Here is a 15,681-nt window from a genome sequence, read left to right as displayed (position 1 = left end):
GTGGAAGTGGATCTTGATCTTTCCCTAATTTTGGAACCTCAACATTTTTGTTCTCCATATTTTAATAGGCACAACTAAAAGGCACCTCAGGTAAACAATGGAGATGGATGGATACTAGTATACAATTATGGATGGACTGCCGAGTGCCGACACAGAGGTAGCTACAGCCGTGGACTACCGTACTGTGTCTGCTGCTAATATAGACTGGATGATAATGAGATGTAGTATGTATAAAGAAGAAAGAAAAAAAAACCACGGGTAGGTGGTATACAATTATGGATGGACTGCTGAGTGCCGACACAGAGGTAGCTACAGCCGTGGACTACCGTACTGTGTCTGCTGCTAATATAGACTGGTTGATAATGAGATGTAGTATGTATAAAGAAGAAAGAAAAAAAAAACCACGGGTAGGTGGTATACAATTATGGATGGACTGCCGAGTGCCGACACAGAGGTAGCTACAGCCGTGGACTACCGTACTGTGTCTGCTGCTAATATAGACTGGTTGATAATGAGATGTAGTATGTATAAAGAAGAAAGAAAAAAAAAAAACACGGGTAGGTGGTATACAATTATGGATGGACTGCCGAGTGCCGACACAGAGGTAGCTACAGCCGTGGACTACCGTACTGTGTCTGCTGCTAATATAGACTGGTTGATAATGAGATGTAGTATGTATAAAGAAGAAAGAAAAAAAACCACGGGTAGGTGGTATACAATTATGGATGGACTGCCAAGTGCCGACACAGAGGTAGCTACAGCCGTGGACTACCGTACTGTGTCTGCTGCTAATATAGACTGGTTGATAATGAGATGTAGTATGTATAAAGAAGAAAGAAAAAAAAAACCACGGGTAGGTGGTATACAATTATGGATGGACTGCCGAGTGCCGACACAGAGGTAGCTACAGCCGTGGACTACCGTACTGTGTCTGCTGCTAATATAGACTGGATGATAATGAGATGTAGTATGTATAAAGAAGAAAGAAAAAAAAACCACGGGTAGGTGGTATACAATTATGGATGGACTGCCGAGTGCCGACACAGAGGTAGCTACAGCCGTGGACTACCGTACTGTGTCTGCTGCTAATATAGACTGGATGATAATGAGATGTAGTATGTATAAAGAAGAAAGAAAAAAAAACCACGGGTAGGTGGTATACAATTATGGATGGACTGCCGAGTGCCGACACAGAGGTAGCTACAGCCGTGGACTACCGTACTGTGTCTGCTGCTAATATAGACTGGTTGATAATGAGATGTAGTATGTATAAAGAAGAAAAAAAAAAAAACCACGGGTAGGTGGTATACAATTATGGATGGACTGCCGAGTGCCGACACAGAGGTAGCTACAGCCGTGGACTACCGTACTGTGTCTGCTGCTAATATAGACTGGATGATAATGAGATGTAGTATGTATAAAGAAGAAAGAAAAAAAAAACCACGGGTAGGTGGTGGTATACAATTATGGATGGACTGCCGAGTGCCGACACAGAGATAGCTACAGCCGTGGACTACCGTACTGTACTGTGTCTGCTGCTAATATAGACTGGATGATAATGAGATGTAGTATGTATAAAGAAGAAAGAAAAAAAAACCACGGGTAGGTGGTATACAATTATGGATGGACTACCGAGTGCCGACACAGAGGTAGCTACAGCCGTGAACTACCGTACTGTGTCTGCTGCTAGTATAGACTGGATGATAAATAATGATATAAAAAATATATATATTAGTGATGAGCGGATTCGGTTTTACTCGGTTTTACTCGGTTCTCAAAACCGAATCTTATTGGCTATCCAAAACACGTGACATCAGTGAGCCAATAAGATTCGGTTTTGAGAACCGAGTAAAACCGAGTAAAACCGAATCCGCTCATCACTAATATATATATCACTACTGCAGCCGGACAGGTATATATTATATAATGACGGACCTGCTGGACACTGTCTGTCAGCAGAATGAGTTTTTTATAGAATAAAAAAACACCACACAAGTCACACGACGAGTGTTTAACTTTTTCAGGCAGACAATCACAATATACTGGTGGTCATTGTGGTCAGGTCACTGGTCAGTCACACTGGCAGTGGCACTCTGGCAGCAAAAGTGTGCACTGTTTAATATGTACTCCTGGCTCCTGCTATAACCTATAACTGCTCCCCAGTCTCCCCCACAATTAAGCTGTGTGAGCACAGTCAGATATTATACATAGATGATGCAGCACACTGGGCTGAGCACAGATATGGTATGTGACTGAGTCACTGTGTATCGTTTTTTTCAGGCAGAGAACGGATTATATTAAATAATAATAAAACTGCACTGGTGGTCTCACTGGTCAGTCACTAGTATAACTAACTAACTAACTACTATCAGCAAAATTCTGCACTCTCTGAGTACTCCTCCTAAGCTCCAGTAAATGAAGTGTCTCACTCTCACTCTCCTATCTATTTCTAAACGGAGAGGACGCCTGCCACGTCCTCTCCCTATCAATCTCAATGCACGTGTGAAAATGGCGGCGACGCGCGGCTCCTTATATAGAATCCGAGTCTCGCGATAGAATCCGAGCCTCGCGAGAATCCGACAGCGTGATGATGACGTTCGGGCGCGCTCGGGTTAACCGAGCAAGGCGGGAAGATCCGAGTCGCTCGGACCCGTGTAAAAAAACATGAAGTTCGGGCGGGTTCGGATTCAGAGGAACCGAACCCGCTCATCTCTAGTCTCAATGTAAAGGCACAGCTGCAGTGGTTCATCTTAAAGGCACAGTACTGTATTCCATAGTCTCCACTGTAAACCACAGCTGCCGTGTTTCAGTTTTACTGCTGTTGTAGTTGTGATCTCCAGAGCTCCCGTATCCCTGTGGCTTCCGTGCCTCCAAGAACCTCCGTGCCTCAGCACCTCCGTGCCTCAGCATCTCCGTGCCTCAGCACCTCCGTGTCTCCAAGTATCTCCGTGCTTCCAAGCACCTCCGTGCCTCCAGGCACTTCTGCACCTCAGTGCCTCCAAGCACCTCAGTGCCTCCTAGCACCTCAGTGCCTCCAAAAACCCAGTGCTCACAAGCGTAGTTGGTGTCTCCAGCATCCGGTACTCCTTAATTCTTTCCTCAGCACCTTTTCAAGTTCTGTCTTTCAGGAGACCTCCAGCATCCATACCTGCTTCCTGTCTGCCGACCAAATCCTGCATGAGGAGAACCTAGATTCGGTCATCTCTGCTGCGGTCCCTCTTCCTGGTCACCGGAAGAAACCCCAAGCCCACAACACCCCCAAACCAGGTCAGTGAAAGTATTCACATAGTCCTCCAGTCGCCCGCACAGACTTCACTAACACCGGGTTCACAAAACCTCAGTCATGACAGTAGGAACTGGCCTCATGGACCCGGCCGAAAGTGTTTGTCTGACGCAGGGCCTCCAAAGCCATATTGCATGACGCTTGGAAGGTCTGGAGTCGACTCAGCATCAATTAGCACAGTGTCTGCAGCGGAATTCTTTCTCCAGAGATTCTCTGACCTTCTGCACTAAGACTTCTGACCAACTGCAGTTTTTCTACCAGATGTTATTACAGTTACAAGAACTTTTGTCTAGTATTCTTTCTGTGATGCCGGATCTCTTCAGGAATACTACCAACGTTGTTGATCCTGTTTTGTCCCATCCAGTTAATAGAGTCTCTTCCTCTGTGCAAGGAAAAGTTGTTCATCAGAGCTATCCACGGCCCAAACTCTCTGAAGCTGAACGTCAGCGGCGTAGGGAGCTACACCTCTGTCTTTACTGTGGAAATTCCAGTCACTTTGTTAAAGACTGCATTCTTCATAAGCCAGGGAATGGTGACAAATCTCAGTATCACAGTGCTCATGTCTACAAGTCATCCACAGTAGCCGATCCTGCTACTGCTGACGGGGGTATCAAGATGGCTACTCTGAAAGAGACTCAAATTTATGACTGGGGTCCGGTGATTAAAAGACCTTATCCCAAGTTAGGTGTCCAGAGAAGAATGTTTAAGCTATTTAGAGTCACAGAGGAGTCCGTGTCTACAGCCCAAGGAGGGGCGTCCGTGTCTACAGCCCAAGGAGGGGCGTCCGTGTCTACAGCCCAAGGAGGGGCGTCCGTGTCTTCAGCCCAAGGAGGGGTGTCTGTGTCTTCAGCCCAAGGAGGGGCGTCCGTGTCTTCAGCCCAAGGAGGGGCGTCCGTGTCTTCAGCCCAAGGAGGGGCGTCCGCGTCTTCAGCCCAAGGAGGGGCGTCCGCGTCTTCAGCCCCAGTGAGGGGTTCAGAGGGTCCAGCCCCAGAGAGACTACAGAGCGCTGCCCAGCCAGAGAGACTACAGAGCGCTGCCCAGCCAAAGAGACTACAGAGCGCAGCCCAGCCAGGGAGTCTACAGAGTGCTGCCCAGCCAGGGAGTCTACAGAGTGCTGCCCAGCCAGGGAGTCTACAGAGTGCTGCCCAGCCAGGGAGTCTAGAGTGCTGCCCAGCCAGGGAGTCTACAGAGTGCTGCCCAGCCAGAGAGTCTACAGAGTGCAGCCCAGCCAGAGAGTCTACAGAGTGCAGCCCAGCCAGAGAGTCTACAGAGTGCAGCCCAGCCCCGTGAAGTGGGGGCTCTTGCCTCAGCCCAGCCCCGTGAAATGGGGGCTCTTGCCTCAGCCCAGCCCCGTGAAGTGGGGGCTCTTGCCTCAGCCCAGCCCCGTGAAGAGGGGGCTCTTGCCTCAGCCCAGCCCCGTGAAGAGGGGGCTCTTGCCTCAGCCCAGCCCCGTGAAGAGGGGGCTCTTGCCTCAGCCCAGCCCCGTGAAGAGGGGGCTCTTGCCTCAGCCCAGCCACGTGAAGAGGGGGCTCTTGCCTCAGCCCAGCCACGTGAAGAGGGGGCTCTTGCCTCTGCCCAGCCCTGTGAAGAGGGGGCTCTTGCCTCTGCCCAGCCCTGTGAAGAGGGGGCTCTTGCCTCAGCCCAGCCCCGTGAAGAGGGGGCTCCTGCCTCAGCCCAGCCCCGTGAAGAGGGGGCTCCTGCCGGTCCAGCAATACTCCAGGCCCTGCCTGGTCAGTCCGTCCCGGTTCCATCGGTCCAGCGATACTCCAGGACCAGCCTGGTCAGTCTCCGTTGGCTCCAGCCAATTCGAGTATCCTCGGATCCAATCCAGTCCTACTCGTCCAGCCAAAGTTTTCTCCAGTCTCAGCCTCCAAGCTTTCGTCTGATGGTTTACCACCTTTTTACTTTGATGGAGATTTATTGCAATATGCCGCTCTGGTTCAACAATTTCTCTCTCTGATGGAGTCTGATCCTTCAGGTGCAGTAACTCCTTCCAACGTTACTCAATATCTGTTCCTGGCATTCAGAGGAAGAGCTTTGGAGTGGGCCAACATGCTTTTTGAGAGTAATGATCCTGTGTTCCATGACTTACAGACTTTTAGTAATGCTGTGGTTAAAGAATTTAGTCCTAAACCTTTGGAATCTGACTATGTAAAAGAATCATGCTCTAAAGGGAATGCAGAAGGAAGTTTGTGCTGTCCTCCCAGGGATAATCTAAGAATCTCCTTCGGTAAGAATCCGACCATTAAAATTGCTCATGTAGGAGTCTCTCCTAGCCCAGAGAATTTAAAACTCCAGTGCACCTCCTTTTCATCTGCAAACTGTGTATCTAAGGGAGATTCATATCTTCCATTAGACTTGGACTCAGACTCTGAATTTGATCCAGTTCATGATGCTACTCCTTTCATGGGAGGCCCCATGTTTTCTAAGGAAGGTTTTTCTTTACAGGAGATTCCGCTGTCCTTGGTCAAAACAAAATGTTCCCGTAAGAAGAAGAGGCATCAACGAAGGTCCTAAATTCTTCTGTATGAATTTCTCAAGTTCCTCTAAGATTTAAGATGGGTGTCCGGAGTCCACCCTTGAAGAGGGGGATACTGTCACAATCCTGACTGTAGGTTTCATATTTGGTGACTTACCCCTGCCATCTGTCCCGGATCCTGTGTCTTGTTCTCACTGAGTTAAACAGCTTGTCAGCACTATGAGTTTTCCTGAGTTCTCTGCCTGAAAGGTAATCGTTAATTAGCTCCACCTGTGGTGAGCTCCTGTGTGAGGCTGAATTCAGTAATCTGAAGTTTAGGCCTAAAAGCCAGCATCTTATGTTTTGCAGAAGTTCAGGCTTCAGTGTTCTCTCGGCCTGCTAGGCCTCATTCTACATCACATCCTAGTCTAGAGTAGTCACATGACAGTGACTGTTCACCTGACCCAGAGTTGTCCAATCCTCTGCCAGCCTGAGACTCTCTGCATCACCTAATCCTGCTCACCAATCACCAAGGACCAGGAAGTATAAGTCGGGAGGCTGAGTTGGAAACTGGGCCAGTTCCTCGTGTCACACACAGCTCTGTGTGAGTCTTAAAGCTGAGCTCCCTAAAGGTAACTTTTGTACTTAAGTTCCTGTGGAAACTCTGTTCCCTTGTTACCCTGTTTGGTTTACTTTTGTGTTGCCACTGATTTTCACTATTTCCATGAGTCTAAATGTAAAGGCACGGCTGCAGTGGTTCATCTTAAAGGCACAGTACTGTATTCCATAGTCTCCACTGTAAACCACAGCTGCCGTGTTTCAGTTTTACTGCTGTTGTAGTTGTGATCTCCAGAGCTCCCGTATCCCTGTGGCTTCCGTGCCTTCAAGAACCTCCGTGCCTCAGCACCTCCGTGTCTCAGCACCTCCGTGTCTCAGCACCTCTGTGCCTCAGCATCTCCGTGCCTCAGCATCTCCGTGCCTCCAAGCACCTTCGTGCCTCCAAGCACCTCCGTGCCTCCAGGCACTTCTGCACCTCAGTGCCTCCAAGCACCTCAGTGCCTCCAAGCACCTCAGTGCCTCCAAAAACCCAGTGCTCACAAGCGTAGTTGGTGTCTCCAGCATCCGGTACTCAATTCTTTCCTCAGCACCTTTTCAAGTTCTGTCTTTCAGGAGACCTCCAGCATCCATACCTGCTTCCTGTCTGCCGACCAAATCCTGCATGAGGAGAACCTAGATTCGGTCATCTCTGCTGCGGTCCCTCTTCCTGGTCACCGGAAGAAATCCCAAGCCCACAACACCCCCAAACCAGGTCAGTGAAAGTATTCACATAGTCCTCCAGTCGCCCGCACAGACTTCACTAACACCGGGTTCACAAAACCTCGGTTATGACACACACAGTACAAGCTGCAATACGCTATTGACGGGAATCAGCGGAGACCTCCAGCATTGGGTGAGATCAGTGACCCGTAATTCAGGGGCTCGAACTAAGCATTTTCAATTCCCCCCAAAATTAGGGGAAGTTTCTCCAGTGCATTTGAGCTATATTAATCAGCGGATAATCCCAGCAAGTCTCCTTTAATAATGGACTGCAGTACTGCACACAAATAATAAGCAAGCTATATTGATTATACATTTTTATTGTTGTTATTATACAATCTTGTTACCATTTATTTATTTGGTTGAATCTTGATATTTTGTTGTATGGTTCTAAGCTATATTAAAACATACCTTGAATACATATATTATTAGCGCTTCTTAATGTTTCCTTGGAAACTTAGTTGGGTATTTTTCTGTGTAAGGCATCCAGTTGCCATATAGGAGCTGCTGTTTTTAACTAAATATTCTAAGAGGTGCATTTTAGAAATTTAAAGTATACATTGTGCTAGCGCCTGATTTAGTAGGTTTACTATATCTTGCATCCATTCTCATTATCCTGAGTAGCCCTGGGTCATCTGCAACTGTCAATGGTACTCGATTTCTTTGTATGCATCGCAATTATGCGACTGCATACCCACATTTGCAAATGCATCAGTTTCCGTCTTTTTCCTTTCTGGGCGGCTCCACACATGCATAGGGGTGAGGCACAATAGTGATGTAGTGCAGCGCATAGGGGGGATGTAGTGTAAGTTCATGTGAAGGGAGGCACTGGGATGTTCTGATGTTATTGTGGGGAATGTAGTGCAGTATATAGGGGGATGTGGTGCAGTGTTTAGAGGGATGTGATGTAGTGCAGCATATAGGAGAATTTAGTGCAGCGTATACGGGAGATGTAGTGATGTAAAGCAAGTTATTGGGCGATGTAGTGCAGTGTATAGTGGGGAAGTAGTGTAGTGATATAGGGGGTCATTCCAAACTGATCACTCACTGCAGTTTCTCACAGCGATTGGGTTGGAACTGCGCATGTGCCGGCGCATGCCAGCCGTCGTTGCCTAGCGATTGCCTCTGAGGCAGAGGCGGTCGCTGGGCGGGAGGGGGCTGGACGGCGGCGTTAAGCCGGCATTTAGGGGGCTCGGTCCGGCCAATGAAAGGCGTGGCTGGACCGTTGGGGGGGCGGGCCGCAGCGGCTGCGTGACGTCACACACAGCTGCTGCGGGCCGGGGAGCCACGAGTAGCTTCCAGCCAGCACGCTAAAGCTGCGCTGGTCGGGAGCTACTCTTGCAGTGCAAAGGCATTGCCGCTGTGCGATGCCTTTGCACTTCTGCGGGGGTGGGGGGGCGGCACTGACATGCGGGGCGGACTACCCCTGTGCTGGTCGTCCCCCCGCATGTCAGTGTGAATGATCGTAGCTGTGCTAAATTTAGCACAGCTACGATCAACTCGTAATGACCCCCATAGTGCAGTATATGCGACGGTAGGTGGATCGGCTGTGCTGCAGGGCAGACATCAGGTGTCAGTGAACAATGGGCCTAATTCAGACCTGATCGCAGCATCAAATTTGTTAGCTAATTTGTTAGCTAATGGGCAAAACCATGTGCACTGCAGGTGTGGCAGATATAACATTTGGAAAGAGAGTTAGATTTGGGTAGGTTATATTGTTTCTGTGCAGGGTAAATACTGGCTGCTGTATTTTTGCACTGCAATTTAGATTTCAGTTTGGACACACCCCACCCAAATCTCTGCACATGTTACATCTGCCCCCCCTGCAGTGCACATGGTTTTGCCCATTAGCTAACAAATTTGCTGCTGCGATCAGGTCTGAATAAGGCCCACTGTTGTTACAAGACATATCGAGTGTATATACCCACCCATAAATTAGCTAAATATTGTTTGTCGCTCGAACAAACGATAAGTCGTTCACGTGTGTACCCAGCTTAAGTGTATTCCATTGTGTATCCATAGCACTTCATAAATTAGGTATTTGCTGTTCATAGTGAATTCTGTGCTTCTTCCTTATACTGGCTGGAAATCTTATTACATGGCAAGGACTTTCCTCAGCAGAATTCAATGCCTGAGAGACCTGATATACTGTAGGTGTAACATGTCAACTATTATAAGCAGCTTTATTTTATTTGTTTTGTACTGAATACTTTAGTGTTGGTAGAAAGGGAAAATTCTCAACAATGTCCCCCCCAAGTTAATATAAACAACAAAAGAATAAACATACAGCTTGTACTTACTTATACTCCTTTCACACCGCTAATGCCGGATCCCACCCGGGAATTGGAAACGGGTCCTTCCCGGGTGGGATCCGGCATTGGACGCTGCTGCTGGCTTCCCCGACTCAGCAATATGCCGGTGGGTTACCATAGCGGCGGGGGACGGGGACGGCAGCGGTCCGGGGGCGGCGCTGGGAGATGAGATCATCTCTGCACCGCCTCTCCCTGTTGTAGTGAACAGGTCCCAGGTCGACCCGGGAGCCCGTTTACGCTGCCATTGACCCGGTATTCAACCCGGGAACAACACTGCTTTATTCCCGGGTTGAATTGCCGGGTCAGGCGACCCGGGATTTCCGACATGGCGCTTTCACACCGCATGCTGACCCGTGTTGATCCGGCAATATGTTGGGTCGATACTGGCTTATTTGTGCGCTGTGAAAGGGATATTACTCCTTCAAACTCAAAATACGCTATACATACTTGGTACAGTTGTACTCAGAAGTCCTAGTTACATTTTAGAGAAATAAATGGGATTACCGGTTCTTACAGTGGCTCCTTGGTTGACCACTGCAGTTGTTTATGGTGACCTATGAATGCTTAGAAAATTCTGGTGTATTGTTTTCTTTGGTGAATGCACTGTACACATTGACACTGAGGAGTATATTTACTAAAGGTTGATCAATTTCAAATCGATAATAACCTATCTCAATTGATGATGTGTAATGCTAAAACACACTTTTACTAACATTTAAAAATGTATAAAACAAGCATCTCTTAATAAATGTATGTTCTAGTCTCTGAAACAAAATTGATTTAAAATGGATAAAAATCCATGAAAATCAACTTTTAGTAAATATACCCCTCACTGTGCAAGCATTCTGTTATGCACTGCGAGCACCTGTGTGCACAAGGCCAAAGCGGTATAAAAGCAGAATCTTGAAATTACCTGTTCACCACCTCTCCCAATTGTAACTATTTTTCCCAATATAGTAAAGACATTTTTTTTTGAGTATGTGACTAAAATGATAACCATATGTCCATAAAGGAACAATGTAAATTTTGTTTAGTATACTTTAGTTCGTTGATATTGACACCCAGACGCATATCTACCCTTTGGCCAGTATGATACTCGCCACGGGCACCAGCCGAGCAGGGGGCGGAGGACCACTCAGCAGGCAGGAGCTGGCGCCGGTGTCCGGCACCGCAATGCACTACAGGGAAGAAACTTAAAATAAACTACAACTCCCAGCAACCCTTGCTGTCGGGAGCTCCCGGTGGCAACGGCTGCTGTAGTTTATTTTCAGTTTCTTCACGTAGTTTGGTGCGGTGCCGGACACCGGCGTCAGCTCCTGCCTGCTGAGCGGTCCTCCACCCTCCATCCCAGGCAGCTCGCCACAGCATTTATTGCCAGACACTACGGCTATCTGTTGGGATGTTGAACTGTGTGGGGAGGCTATGTATGTGCTGGGAGTGGGGGAGACTACTACTATGTGCTAAGGGCGGACTACAGCTGTGTGCTAGGAGGAGGATGGGGACTATGGCTATGTTCTTGGGGAGGTGAGGGGATATGTGCAGGGAGGGAGACTATGGCTATCTATGCTGGTAGGGAACTATTGTTATGTGATGGGAGGGGGATGGGGACTACTGTATGACAGTGTTGGGAGAGGTGGAGACTACGGCTATGTGCTGGGGGGACTACGGCTATTGCTTGGGGAGGTGGGGGCTATGGCTATTTACTGGGAGGGGACTATGGCTATGTGCTGGGAGGGGGATGGGGACTATGACTATATGACTGTGGGGGCTTATCTGCCACTGTAGGGACATATTTAGCACAATGAAGGCATATCTGGCACCGTGGGGGCATGTGTATCTGGCAACGTGGGGGTATATCTGGCACTGTGGGGGCATATGTGTATCTGGCACAGTGAGGGCATATCTGGCACTGTGGGGACATGTGTGTATCTGGCACTATTGGGGGCATATGTGTATCTGGCACTATTGGGGGCATATGTGTATCTGGCACTGCACTATTGGGTCATATGTGTTTCACGCCCACATTTTCATTGGCCACGCCCCATGTGGCATGTGGCCACACCCATTTATTGGCTTTAAATTGTGCACACAGTACCACTAAGAATTTTTTTGTACTTGCACCATTGGTTAATGCGCTGCACTGCACTTCTTTGCACTACTATTTGATTATACTGCCTGGCCTTGGGTGGCATTGTCTCCTCAGCCAGGCCTGGTGCTGCTGATGTCTCCTCAGTGTTATAAGAATTACTGTGTGGGCATAATGTGTAAAGGGAACTGCTATTGTGTGGGCATGATCTGTATAAGGGTTACTACTATGTAGCCTAATTTAAATTTGGGGAACTATTGTATGGTCATGCCCCTTTCCCACAAGATCATGTCCCTTTTTTGTACATGCACCTTCCCTATTTTAAATATGGGGGGTGCCAGTCCCTTACTTTGCCAGGAGTGCCCGGACCTCCAGATACACCCCATGCTGACACCCCATACTTAGAAAATTGGCCTGGTCATTAAAACTCACCCAGTCACTAAGTGATTAGGTTAAACAATGTTATTTGTTTTGTGTGCAAAATATCTAAATTTCTCTCACTTTATTGTCAAAGTTACAAAAGTTATTGTAGCATCCTAGTTGCATTAGCATGTCGCTTTTTACTGTAATGCAAATAGTACCTGTGTTGTGACTGATTAGCTGATAGGACCTGTAACTTGGGTCAGTCCCCTCTCCAGCATGACATTTCTATCATGTACAACATGCTCTGCTCTCAAGCTTCACACTTAATTTACTATGGCAGAAACCTGTGTTGAATTAATTGATGTTACAAAAACTTGCTTCTCATCATTTAATTCATTTAGCCTAGGTAATTGCTGTATTAAATTAGTGGGGATTTTAGGCATAGAGCTTTTTGTATAGTTTGGCACGGTTTTCTAGGTAATGTGTGTCGGACTAAATGAGTAAAGTGAATTCACCAGCTGAGTTCTAGCTGCTGTGCGAGGCCATTGTAGAAACACAGCGGACACAGACCATCTATCACTATAAAACATACAGAATTTTTTCATTTTTGCAATATATTCCATTTCCTGTTAAGACTTTTTTCACTTTTCACACCTACATTGTTATAGGGGTATATTCAATTGGTGTCGAATACCTCGTTTTGTTGGAAAACGGGGCTTTTTCGACAAAAAAAACCCTGTTGAATTGCATTCGACAATTCAATACGCCACTTTTCGACAAAAAACCTGTTGGATCCATTACGACTTTTGACGTTTCGACAGTCGAGTGTCTGTAATGATAAAAACCCGGCTTTTCGACAAAAGTATATTCAATTGAAGATTGTCAAATCGGTATCAGTGGTTTTTGACGCGACTTTCGACATTTTCATTGCAACAAGTTTTTCTGGCGTGAGCTGATAAGAAATTTTCTATACTTTAATTTTTTTACTTTTTTTTAATTTCTTCTAGCATATATATTTATATTTTAAGTAATTATATAATTGTTTTTTGTTTTTATGAGCCACATTATTATATTTAGATTTTTTTCCCGAATATTTTTTTCTTTACTGTGCTGAGGGAATAATGTACCCATGATTCCACATTTTTTACCCAGGTTACACTTCGCCAAAGCCACTCCTATGCTTGAGACTTCAGGGAGAAGAGCAGCCATTACACAGTCAGCTGTCTCGTGGAATCGTTTTTTTAGGGCAATCTGTGCTTTTAACATATATATCATATTTTTTTTACACTGACTACAATAATGGAGCCTTTTCCTGACTAGATTGTGATGTTTATGAAGTCGAATCCCGGCCGCACACAATCCGAGCATGGGTCACTTTCCGACCTGAGGCATGTCGAATCCATTTAAAATTGAATACGTTGAATTCAGTGCCCGGGAAGGAGGGTATCGACAGTCGAATGTTGTCAAATCGGAAAACTGTCGAATCCACTGCGGGATTCGACACCAATTGAATATACCCCATATAGTCTAAAGGCTGAATTTCAATTTGCCATGTGGAGTAAAGGGTGGTAGCCTTGGGCTGTTACGCACCAGAGGCTATTCAATTACAGCCTGTTTTTCTTGAGCAGTAAATTTGCTGCTAATATGCATTAACCCATAGGTTCTGGGATAAGAACCCAGAGCTATAGTTAATGCGTTCACGGCACCAGCGATAAGGGCAGATTTCAGTTTGAGCCTCCCTCTGGCTTCTACAGAAATATGTGTTAAGTGCAGCCTGTGGACTCTAACTGAATAGTCTCAGCAGACCAGTTAACCAATGGGTAATTATCACGGCTAATTGAATCCGACCCTTAATGCCCATATAGACGGGCCGATGTGGGAGAGATGTGTGCTGAGCGAACCGCTCAGCACACATCTCTCCTGCCGCTCAGCACAGCGAGATGTGTGCTGAGCGTGCGGGGGGAGACGGGGGGGGGGGGGGCAGCTCATTTCACCCAGCGGGTAAAGTGAGCGACCCGCTAGCGATAGCGATGCGCGGGGCTGCGCTTCGCTATCGCTGTAGGGGGTACACACGGAGTGATAATGCTTAAATACTAAGCAATCTAGTCAGATTGCTTAGAATATCGCTCCGTGAGTACCCCCCTTTAGATTGTGAAATACAGATGTATCCCAATCATATAGTTGCCCACTCTCTGCATTTTCAGTAAACTCCAGTATGTTGGGAGCTCTCTAGGACTCTTGAAAGACTTTATTAGGTCCCCAGTACACCCACTTCACTGAGAAAGTGGTTGGACTAGGGGCTTGGTTATGTGGTTTGGGTTAAATCATGTCATTGTGGCCCCATGCGGTCACCCTGTTGCAGCTTTCAGCTCTCATTCCTCCTGTGAGAGCTTCAGTAAATTATCTGTAAGTTTGGTCCTAATGCAGTGTTTTGGAACCAGTTATAGAGAGGCTTTCAAATGTGAGAAGATGTGGTTGCAGTTGCCCTAGTACAGATCTCATACTGTACACCACAGACTAACTTGTTGCCACAATTAAAGTGTGTGCAAGAGCTAAATCTACAATTTTGTGCGGGATACTTAATGGTAGAGATATACACCGGACATTTTTCGGGTTTTGGTTTTGGATTCGGTTCCGCGGCCGTGTTTTGGATTCGGACGCGTTTTGGCAAAACCTCCCTGAAATTTTTTTGGCGGATTCTGGTGTGTTTTTTTCTTCTTCAAAAATCTCTCAAAAACAGCTTAAATCATAGAATTTTGGGGTAATTTTGATCCTATAGTATTATTAACCTCAATAACCACAATTTCCACTCATTTCCAGTCTGTTCTGAACACCTCACACCTCACAATACTATTTTTAGTCCTAAAATTTGCACCGAGGTCGCTGGATGACTAAGCAAAGTGACCCAAGAGGGCGGCACAAACACCTGGCCCATCTAGGAGTGGCACTGCAGTGTCAGACAGGATGGCAAAAAAAAAAAATTGGCCCCAAACAGCACATGATGCAAAGAAAAGAGAAAAAGAGGTGCACTGTGGTCGCTGGACGGCTAAGCTAAGCGACACAAACACCTCAATATCACAGGAATTATTCGTTCTAATCAATGGTATTATTGGTCCAAATCACTGGAAGAAAATTACAAAATCACTGGAAATATTCGTTCTAATCAATGGTGTTATTGGTCCAAATCACTGGAAGAAATTAACAAAATCACTGGAATTATTCGTTCTAATCAATGGTATTATTGGTCCAAATCACTGGAATTATTCGTTCTAATCAATGGTATTATTGGTCCAAATCACTGGAATTATTCGTTCTAATCAATGGTGTTATTGGTCCAAATCACTGGAAGAAAATGACAAAATTACTGGAATTATTCGTTCTAATCAATGGTATTATTGGTCCAAATCACTGGAAGAAAATGGAATGGATGGATACTTGCAGTGACACAGAGCTGCAAGATACAGCAATGGCCTACTGTACACAACTATATACTGTTGGGTCACCAAAATGCTGCACTGTAATACTATATATATACTGCTCACAAAAATGCCGCACAGATATGGAATGGATACTTGCAGTTACACAGAGCTGCAAGATACAGCAATGGCCTACTGTACTGTACTACTATAATTATTATATAGATGACAGATATAAAGTTACATTGTGGGGGAATCCAGTATACGTTCTGTCACCAGTTACCAGTGAATGACCACATCATGTATATAGGTGACAGATATAAAGTTACATTGTGGGGGAATCCAGTATACGTTCTGTCACCAGGTACAAGTGAATGACCACATCATGTATATAGGTGACAGATATAAAGTTACATTGTGGAGGAATCCAGTATACGTTCTGTCAC

At 46.3% G+C, this 15,681-nt stretch overlaps 1 protein-coding gene across 3 annotated transcripts in view; it reads right to left on the bottom strand.

Annotated features, from left to right (window-relative positions):
* The window catches only part of RALY (RALY heterogeneous nuclear ribonucleoprotein), a 422,461-nt gene that overhangs the window by 106,808 nt on the left and 299,972 nt on the right, over positions 1–15,681 (bottom strand). The gene's annotated exons all lie outside the window — the stretch shown is intronic.

This window comes from Pseudophryne corroboree, chromosome 3 (assembly GCF_028390025.1).
Source record: "Pseudophryne corroboree isolate aPseCor3 chromosome 3, aPseCor3.hap2, whole genome shotgun sequence".
In the NCBI taxonomy this organism is placed as follows: domain Eukaryota; kingdom Metazoa; phylum Chordata; class Amphibia; order Anura; family Myobatrachidae; genus Pseudophryne; species Pseudophryne corroboree.
The sequence above is the reverse complement of the archived record's forward strand: the minus strand, read 5'-3'. Positions and strand labels throughout refer to the sequence as shown.